The sequence below is a fragment of the Callospermophilus lateralis genome, chromosome 11 (genome assembly GCF_048772815.1).
Source record: "Callospermophilus lateralis isolate mCalLat2 chromosome 11, mCalLat2.hap1, whole genome shotgun sequence".
Classification (NCBI taxonomy): Eukaryota; Metazoa; Chordata; class Mammalia; order Rodentia; family Sciuridae; genus Callospermophilus; species Callospermophilus lateralis.
In genome coordinates this window covers 74800129-74810703 of record NC_135315.1, presented here as the reverse complement: position 1 = coordinate 74810703, position 10575 = coordinate 74800129, and the positions used below count along the sequence as shown (strand labels likewise).

Here is a 10575-nt window from a genome sequence, read left to right as displayed (position 1 = left end):
AATTTTAAATAGTTCAGGAAAATTGTTAATATTTCAGGAAAATTAGAGTCATCATAATTTTTTGTTAATGTTTTAAATTCTTATTGCTTAATTTGATGGATTCTAGTAAGAGGAAAAGGTACTCATGCAATTAAACAAATTGGCAACTTTCAAGAATTGTTTTTAATGTCATCATTGGGGTTAAATTTTGGCCTGGTGTTCACCTAAAATATATATGAACAGTGTAATTATAAAGTGAAATAATCTTAAGTATGATGTATGATACACCTGCATATAAATGAAAATGGAGTGCACACAGACACTTTACTATGGGAACTGTACTGGAAGATTTATGAAAGCATGTGAAATTGCACCTAAAATTGTGTTATTAGTGACTATAAGCAGCAATGCTAAATTTCTTGTACTTGATGAATGAATGTACTTAGTCACAGTAACTTTGGTTTAAATGTCTAAGTAATGTCTTTAGTTTTATTTTTTTTCTTTTTTTTTTAGTGTGTTTGTAATTTGTACTATTGATTGGGGTTATTCTTGGACTGCAGGGGTTATTGTCAATGTGTGATTTGTGTTTTTGTTTTATAGAATCATTTAATGTGATATACCAATTTTTATAAGTGATATTTAGATAATTCTAATAACTGTATATTTGACAACCTATTAAAATGTTTTGCATTGGAAAAGAAAAAGACTGAGAATTTTAGTGATTGCCTTTGACAGCTTTGCAATCCTAATAGTTCCACTGAAATAAATCACTATACATCTGGGTATGATCTGTTGATTCCATTCTAATAATTCCAAGTTTCATATTCTAATGGTATAATTACAGCATATAAGTCTACAAGAATATTCTAATAAAATGCAACACACCGTGATTGAGCATGAATTATTGGTAATGAGGTCATCCTTCAGTTTTTACTTTTTCTACATAGAATTTTAAAAAGATGCATTATTATATTTAGAAGAAACACAAAAGCTGAGAGCTTCTACATTGGAAAAAGTATATTATCAAATTATAGAATATATTGTCTGATTATCATAATATCACCATGTGATGAAGAGTTTACTTAGATAAAATTCTTAAAAGGCATTTGCAGGCACATTGTTATAATTCTCTCTTTTTTCCCCTAAATAACCCCTATACAGAAAGGAAGATTAATTCAGTTCCATCATAATACTTATATCTCTTATGCCTGGTCACTTGATATTTTAAACATATCCTGAATTCTGTTCTTTATGTAATTTTTAATTATATATAATTTAACACAGGTTAATATTATCATAGCAAGGTATTGCATGTGAAACCTCTAACTGCATTTTCAAAATTCTCTTTTCTTTTGAATCTAAGCATGATATGATTACTTTGAGAAAACAAATATGAAATAAAGTATTGAGGTTTGCTAAATACAAAGAATTTAGATATAAATCATAATAATAGGCGTTCTTCCTTGCAAAATAAATTTAGAAAATTCTCAGGAGACCTAGCCAATCTTTTGACTTTTTATAGTACCAATTGAAAGAAATATTAATAACTTTTGAACATAAGTAAAACCTATTTTAGACACTAAATTATTTTGTTTTACAAAAAATTTTTTTCAGTACATTGAAAATATGTATTAATGATTTTTCTTTTTTTTCATAAAAACGTGAAAACATTTTATTCTATGTACAATAATGTACACAAATTGAAATAGGTCACCAAAGAGACCAGAAGTAATTAAAGAGGTATATTTACAGTAGCACATCACAGTAAACGGAAAACCATTCACAGATTCAACATTGATACTGTTTTTGTGCTTGGTTACACACTGAAGTGAAGCATATTACTCCATTTTGGATGAACTGAATTTTAAACAAATACCTCAATGATTAGTAAATGCTATTTTAATCAGTCAGTGTCTTCGTTAATAAATTCTTCAGCTGCTGTGCCTGTGTGCTGAATCTCTCCATTTCTTTCTCTTTGAACATCATCATCACAGTCTGTTCAATTCCCTGTCAGATTCAGCACATCTTCCCTTATAGCTTCCTCTGGATTTTCATTTCCATTGGGTGCAGTAAAGCCATTGTTGTTAGAGATATTTGCATTATCCTTGCTATCATCTTTGATGTACACTTTTTGATGGCACATTGGACAAGCATCTTGAGTGTGCAGCCATTTTCGAAGGCAAAGTACATGGAAATAATGATTACATGGCATAATACAAGCAAATGTTGTAAACTCATGATAGCAAATTGCACATACATCATCTATTTCTTGCAAGCGGCTCCCTTTTATTTCAGGAAGTGAATTAATTTTCTTCACAGCAGTTCTACGATTCATAAATGTCTTCCAGCCATTCTTTGCTTGTAAGTAGATGTTAAAATAGGCATGTAGGCACATCATACAAGCTCGAATTTTACTTCCTGACTCAAACATCATAGTATAAGCCCCATTTCCAAAAATTACTACTCCAAATATAAATTCAATAATATTGCCTGTTGAACGAACATAGTAGACATAATCATCAAGCTTTTCCCAGAGGACATTATAATAGCCATCAATCATGAACAGTGTATAGACAGTGAGAGAAACAATTACTTTTAAGCAGAGTTCCACAGAAAAGGCTGTAATTGCAAACAACCATGTATTTAGAGCATAATGATGCCAAAGAACATAACTAAGTAAAAGAGGAAGAATAAGCAGGCAAGCAGAGACAAACAGAAGAGGAAAATGTCTACAAAAAGATGATACATGGGAGGCACTGAGAGACATGAATACAGGGTCTGTCATTCCATGGATGAAATGTAGGACTGTGGTTAATAAAAGGCACATGTTTCTACTTAAGCAAATAAGTCTCTCTTCTGGTCTTAGCCCAGTTAAACCAGTCTGAAGAGCAAAAATAAAAAATAAAACAGGTGCTACAAAGCCAAGCCACCTGTCATCTTCTTCAGTTGATCCAATAAAGGCCAATATTCCAAATCCCAAATAATGGGCTACTGAGGAAATTACAGCACTCATGCCCAGGACAGTTAGAGTAGAATCACATCCACTAATTATAAGATTGCAAATGAGGTCCCAGAAATCATCCCAAGAAATTAAAAAGGACTCAGTTTCATTTGCCATCCTTAAAATGTACATTAACACTGTAGCCTGAGCTGTAACCCTTTTCAGCCAGAAGACTCGAAGTATATCTGGGAATTGAACCCTCTTCCATGTGTCCTCCATTAATAATTGTAATCCATAAATTCGATAAATGTGCCTCACTAAAAGATAAACATATCCTGTGGAATAGTAAAACCACTTAAGTTTCACTGCTAAGCCAAGCACTGTATTTAATATGAGAATCAATGAAGAGGTAAAAACTAAAGTCTCTCTGATATGTAAGGGTAGTTCTGTGATTAAGCCTATTACAGGAACCAAGAGATCCAAAATAATTAATTGTGAATAGATGGAATGAATCTGGAGTAGTGTGATGTATCCAATTCCAAATGATAGCTGTAAAATAATGAGTGCCATCCACAATGAGGGCCCTTTTCAAAGAAGCAGCTCAATTCCAAAAGCTGATGTGTTGTAGGCACCATAGAAGTCAATGTGCAAAGAAGCATAGTAATTCACCAACACTGAAGTTGCAGCTAGTAGAAAGGCTGAGCTGTACATGTAAAACTTGAAAAGTGATTGCTGGGACAAAATAAGAACAATACTGGATACAAATATACCAAGGAGCCGGAGAAAGATCTGGAGCATGATGCAGAACCGGCTTTGGCTGGAATCCTAGTAGGAGTTGAAGATGGCATCCATGATGTAGAGGCAGGGCACTAGGAGCGCCACCTTGAGCACCGCCCAGACCGGCTGATGGGCCATCCGCACCTGCTGCTGCGGAGGGCCCACCGCCACCATGAGCCCCTGCCACACAGGTCCCAGGATGGCGGCGAGGCGGGAGACTCTGCCCCCACCCTCCCTCCTCCTGTCCACCCTCCCTCCTGTCTCTGGCTGGCCCCACCGCCCTCTTGTGTCTCCGGAGCTGTAGCAGGCAGCGGAGGCGGCCACGGCTGAGCTATTAATGATTTTTCTTACTTCTTGTTCTATTATTATTCTTAGTCTTAAATAAACAATAATCTCCTCTCCCTCTTTTGTGACACCAACTAACTTACAGATCGTTATTTCCAACATGAAACTATTTAGAATTATCTTTTTCATTTCATATCTTTAAATCAACATCCCTACTTGTCAGCAGTTATAGTTTTAAAAAAGTGGGAAAGAAAGGTCTTATGATACCCCACTTCCTCTCTCATCCATTGTTATTATTACCAAAAAAGGGTGGATTTGTTGAAAATCTTGAAAGTCATCTGAATCCTCTCCAAGTTTAACAATGAGGGCTAAATCTGTAAGAATACTAGCAAATCATAAGAAGGCTACAGTACCTACCTCTAACCCCATCTCTCTGACTCATATACCCTTCTCTTTAGATCACCTGCTCTTGTGCCATTTTATAGCAAGCACTTTACCAAAACTCCCTGCCAAAAATGCTATGTGGGTTTTTGTTTTGTTTCATTTTGTTTTTGTTTTTCGTTTTTGTCATTGAGATAGAATATAATATTCAGATTGTTTTTTTCTCTTAGTCTTTAGCAATCATGGAATTTATTTTATTTCCTTATGTTAGACAATTTAAAAAGGTACAGAAAACTTTATTCAAGACTATTACAATAAAAAAAGAAAGTCTGAACTCAACCCTATAGAAACAAAAGAAGGAAACTTTTAAGTACTGCAGTAACCCATCACCTAAAGTACTGAAAGGCATTAAGGGGAGGGATTTATCAATGGGATTAGACACCATTTGTACTTGCTAGTTGCTGCTTCTGTGAGTTAGACTCTTCTCCCATAGTCACAAAACAGACAAAGACATTATCCTTCTTGATGGTCAAATTTTAAAGGAATTATTTCTAGTTCTTTGAGAAAGATATTTCTGAATTTAAGAAAGTAAGAAAGAATCTGGTAGAAGATTTGTATCTGTAATAGTTAATTTGAATTGTCAGCTTGATCGGATTAACAGAAGCTGATTATCAAGAGACATACGAGTATATCAATGAGGGTGTGCCTAGTAATGATCGTCATGTGGTATACCCAAGTGAAAAAGAGACCTTCTTTAAGTGTGGGCAGCACCATCCAAGAGGATGATGCTTGATGGAATAAAACGTGAAAGAACAAGGAAGCAGCAGCAAATGCAAGCTCAATTCTTCTTGAACAGGTTCTTCATTGCTGCTTTGATTGTCTGAGGATATCAGACTCTCACTTCTTCACTATTCTAAAATGGACTCTGCCAGTGATCCCCCAGGAGCTTTAGGTCTCAAACAAGTGTAGCATCATTGATTCCTCTTTTTCTGAGGGCTTAATCTCTTGGACTTGGCAGCTACTGGTTCTTCCAGTTCTCCAGTCTGCTGATGGCCATTGTGGTCTATCCAGCTTTTGGTCATGTAAGCCATACTATTAAGTCCCCTTTTTATAATTATACTTCCTGTTGATTCTGTTCCTCTAGAGAACCCTGATAATACAGTATCTAAAAAGGGCAGAAAAATTGCAATTTCCAATTGCAATTTTCAAAAAGTAAGTGTTCTAAGCAAAGCAAGATCAGATCAGGGGCCCCAAAATTTGGGGAAAATATCTAATTTTAGACAAGCCACAGGGGGAAGTAATATTAGAAGTTGCTGCAGCCATCTTGGACCATGAAATAAAGAACCAGTCTAAGGAGAATTGAGGGTAGAAGGGAGAATCTGTATCCTCAAAGATTTCTTTGAATATTTTTCTAACAATATCTAAAGATATTCTTTTTCAGACATCCCAATAATGTGAATCAGTAAACTTCACTTTGCTTTCAAATATTAACATTTTTTCTTTTGTCACATGAACACAAAAGATACCTAACAATAGCCACTGTTCAATACACAAGCACAGTCTCATATGTGATACTGTTTTATGCCTCTATCAAACTGCAACATCATTGTCTCTGAATAACAGAAAAAAAAAGAAAACAGAGACACTCAAAAAATGTTTGATTTCTTGTCTCCCAATCATGTTTAAAAGCAACAATGATATGTAAAAACCTAGGTTACAACATGTATGGTGATGCAGGCCTGTAATCACAACAACTATGAAGGCTGAGGCAGGAGGTTCACAAGTTCAAGGCCAGACTCAGCAACATAACAAGGCCCTAAGCAATTTAGTGAAACCCTGTTTCAGAAATTTAAAAAATTCAAAGGGCTGGAAATATTGGTACCTGGTTAAGGAACCCTGAGTTCAATCTCAATCCCTGATACAAAGAAAAATCTAGGTTAGATCAAAAGATATGAAGAGAAATATTGATTCTATCTTTTTATGATTGATGTATTCTTAACATATGCATCCAGGATGCAATAAAAATAGTGTCCTAAATATTTAACCCAAAGCCCTATTAGTTCCCTTTCTGGATTCAATGGCATCTTCTGAGGCATACTGAAGGATAAGATGCCAGCCTATTAAAATGTATTTATTCACTATACGACCACCTATCCCTCACACACAGAGAAATAGAAAAGGAAAAAAATGTATAAAATCAAACAAGAATTCTTGCTATAGTGACATCCTTCATAAGTGAAACCACTATCAGCTTTTATTAACCTTTGTTCAAAGTTAACTTCTGCATCTAGATTGGAATGGGCATTGTTTTGCTAATTAAAATGTAAAAGGTTTAAAGAATATATCACATATTTAGATAGAACATCATCCTTAAAATGTATGATTAAAATTACCCTATGATCAACAGGAATATGATTTTATTGATTATAATGCAAAATAAATGTTGGTGAGGACAGTACAACTACCAATGGCACTTCTTGTGTCACAGATGAATGACAGAGGCAGAAGGAACATTTTTAGTTTGGGAAATGTCAAAAGGTAAATTATGAAAGTGTCTCTTAACAGAGGAAAATCAGAATCCTCTAGGAGAAATAGGAATAATTTTTAATCAAGTCAAACTGCTTTTAAAGGAAAGAGGTTGTTTTAGTTGTTATGAGATTTAATTGGTGAGTAGTTATTATCATTTTATCATTTTGTTTCCAGTATTGGGCACTGAACCCAGGAACCTTTTATCACTAATCTATATCCCTAGCCCTTTTTATTTTTTATTTTTTGTTTAATTTTGCAATAGTTTTGCTTAGTTGTTGAGGGTCTTGCTGAGATCATAAGACTGGCCTGGAATTTTTAACCCTCCTGCCTGAGCCTCCTGAATTGCTGGGATTGCAGCACCATTAAACTCGTAGCTATTATTATTTTTGTCATTGTATGAATAATTGTATTCATTTGGTTATGAATTAGTGCTTGCAGTTTGCCTTTTTCTTATCATGAGGGACACAGTAACAAACAGAACATATTGAAGTGTCTTTCTGTCCTCACATAACTATATCCTAGCAGAAGTCTACATAAAACAAACAAATAAATATGTTATGTAATGATAAGTGATGTTTCAAAAAATAAAATTAGATAAAATAATAGAGAATGAGAAAGTAATATTTTATTTCGAATTAGGTACTCCACAATGATATCAAGGAAACTCAATGTGAACAAAAACCTAAATATATGAGTGAGTGGAATATGTGAATATCCCTTATGAAATCCAAGACAAGGGAGAATCAAGTGCTGAAAATATGAAAGATGTTTGCATAACAAGAAGATTGATATGAAGATAGCAGACTGATCAAAGGAAAGCACCACAGAGAAGCAAGTTGCAGTGGGACTTAGGGCCCTGGTCACCTAGTTCTCTTCTGTGTCCTGTAGATGAAGATTATTGTCTTTATATGGGAGGCTGTGCAACATGGTGGGATATGTTAACAAAAATCTGGTCCTTGTCCCCATGACCAATCTAATAATGAGGATAAGGTTTTGAGAAAAAGGAAAAATAACTTTATTGCTTTGCTAGCAAAGGAGAAATACAGGAGACTCTGTTCCAGAGGCTGTGATTTTGACCATCAATAGAACAGAGAGCTTTTAAAGAGGTGAGTCTAAGGTCACATTCTGACTGTACCCTCTCAGGGGTAATGAATCACTTGTAGACTTGTGGGAGAGTCATTTCTTAGTCTTCAGGAGCCATCCCCAAATCCAAATTACTTCAGTACTGGTGTGTGTGTACTTAAGGATAGATAACTCTATCTAGGATGGCAGGAAGGGTAATCTTACTTTTCCCAAGGTTATGGAGGGGGATAAGAATGGAAAGGAAAAAAATTAAGTCAATTTTAAAATAAGTCTCAGTGGCAGAATAGCAAGAGTTATGTTGAAAGCATGAAATGGAGTCTATTACAAATACAAACTCTACTGAGTGATTGACAGGCAATGTAAAGACTACCATCAATTAATAGTCCCATCTGATACAGAAAAAAAAAATAGATTCTAGTTTTCACCCAAATCCCAAATTCTAGTTTTGAAAGGTAATTTTCTGGTGGTTTTCCAGTCTTACTCTGGGAAGTTCTTCTTTCTTAGCTTCTGTACTCTTTAAGTTAGTCTGGAGGTAAGAAAATTCAATATAAAAATAGCCAGTAGCCCTGCACGGTGGCACAATCCTGTAATCCCAGCAACTCAGGAGGCAGATGCAGGGGGATCATGGGTTCAAAGCAAGCTTCAGTAATTTAGCGAGATGCTAAGCAGCTGAGTGATACCCTGTCTCAGATGGTGGAATGAGATGGACATCATTACCATAGGTACATGTATCACTGCACAAATGGTGCTACACTACATCATGTACAACCAGAGAAATGAAAGGTTGTGCTGCAATTGTTTACAATGAATCAAAATGCATTCTGCTGTCATATAGACCTAATTAAAACTAATTAATTAATTAAAAAATACAAAATAGGGCTGGGGATGTGGCTCCCAGTGGTTAAGCGCATCTGAGTTCTATCCTTGGTACCAATCCCCGCCCCCCAAAATAGACAGTGTATTTCTAACTCTAGTAGGTAAGACTCTATTGTTTTCCTAACCTTACTGCCAAATAGAGAAGATCTGTATTAAAATCTCTAAACTGAGCAGGGATAGAATAGGGAAGAGATTTTGATACTTGCAGAAACTGAGGCAAGGAACTTGCAATTCCTTGCAAAATCCATGCACCATGATAGCATGCTTAGCATGTAGCTACCTAGAATTTTTGAATGACTACAAGTAAAATAATTAAAGTAAATTATCCCTAGTTAGTCTTTCAGAGGCAAACAAATCTACTTTTATGTCCATTTTTTTCCAGATTTAAAATCATTTTTACATTTTAAAACAATAGCAAAAGAGTTCAAATTTTAAAATGCAAATTAAATGTAATACAAAATATCCCAATGAAATTAATCTAAAGAATTGGTGGTAAGGGCCACAGATATGTACATTTTTAAGCACATTCTAATGTGTTAATAAAATTATAAATTTAAAAGGCAGATAAACTAAGGTGTTAATTTTCAGTAGCTTAAATATAAAACACTAACAGAAGGAACAGACATTGCTAATATTTTATAGATAATGCTTTTAAATAACTTTCAATGTACATAAAATAAAAATAGTTAACATCAGACTGCACACCAAAAAATTTTTATAGCAACAGAACAACTTTATTTGCTTTCTACTTTTCTTTATAAAGTTCATATATTTAAAGCTATTATATATCCTGAATTCTGTAATATTTAAATGTAGTTGTTTGTACTAATAGTTTCACATAAAAATAACAATAACAAAAACAAGCCACCCAAGTAGGCAAAGATATAAGGAGCTCTTAAAGTTCCTATAAGAAATTTCTGAAATGGGGAGTGGGGGAGGAATTGCCTATTTTTGTGCAAAAGTGACCTGTTACTTTCTAATATTTTCCATCATATAGCAATGAATCCAACATGTAGACATCTCATCCTGACATAATTTCAGCATACCCTCTTCCGTTTGAAATTCCATATTCTCTTACTAGCATCACTCTTTATATGTCTCTCTTTTTATCTTATTCTCTTTTCTTTTGGATCCCCCCCCCCCGCATTATCATTAGCATGCTCCTTACCATTTTCTTCAATATTTGAAACAGTATGATGCTGTATCTATAAAAGATGGACACCTGACCTAGGTTGAGAGGTCACTTGGGTGAGGATATGTAGACTTGTTCCATAGGCATCTCAGGCAGCCATTTTGTTATTGTCATCTTTATTTTACAAATGACTGAACTGAGTTTTAAAGAGTTAAAGACACTTGGCCAAGATCAGATAACCAGCAAATGACAATTCTCAAGTTTGTATTTCTCACTACAAACTTAAGCTTCCTGTTTACAGCACATTAAAAATATATGTGTACTACTTGGAAGAGATAATTACAAATATCTCCACTTAACAAAATATTTATAGTTAAACAGAACTGATGCTAACATCTAAAAGCCTTCCAGAATAAATTATCCTCAAATGGGTACATTGATGATTCAAATATAAAACCTGCTATAAAAGAAAGAAGACCAATTTGTAAACTATTTTTCAAAGGTAAAAACATCCTTCTTAATACAGAGAGTATTAAATTTTAAAGTTCTCATTAAATATTTAAAAGTTTTAAAGTGAAAAGAATTCCCTAAC

The 10575-nt window shown here is 34.4% G+C and overlaps 1 pseudogene; it reads right to left on the bottom strand.

Annotated features, from left to right (window-relative positions):
* Positions 1–1882: 1882 nt before the first annotated feature.
* LOC143410418 (E3 ubiquitin-protein ligase RNF139 pseudogene) lies at positions 1883–3871 on the bottom strand (annotated as a pseudogene).
* Positions 3872–10575: the final 6704 nt, after the last annotated feature.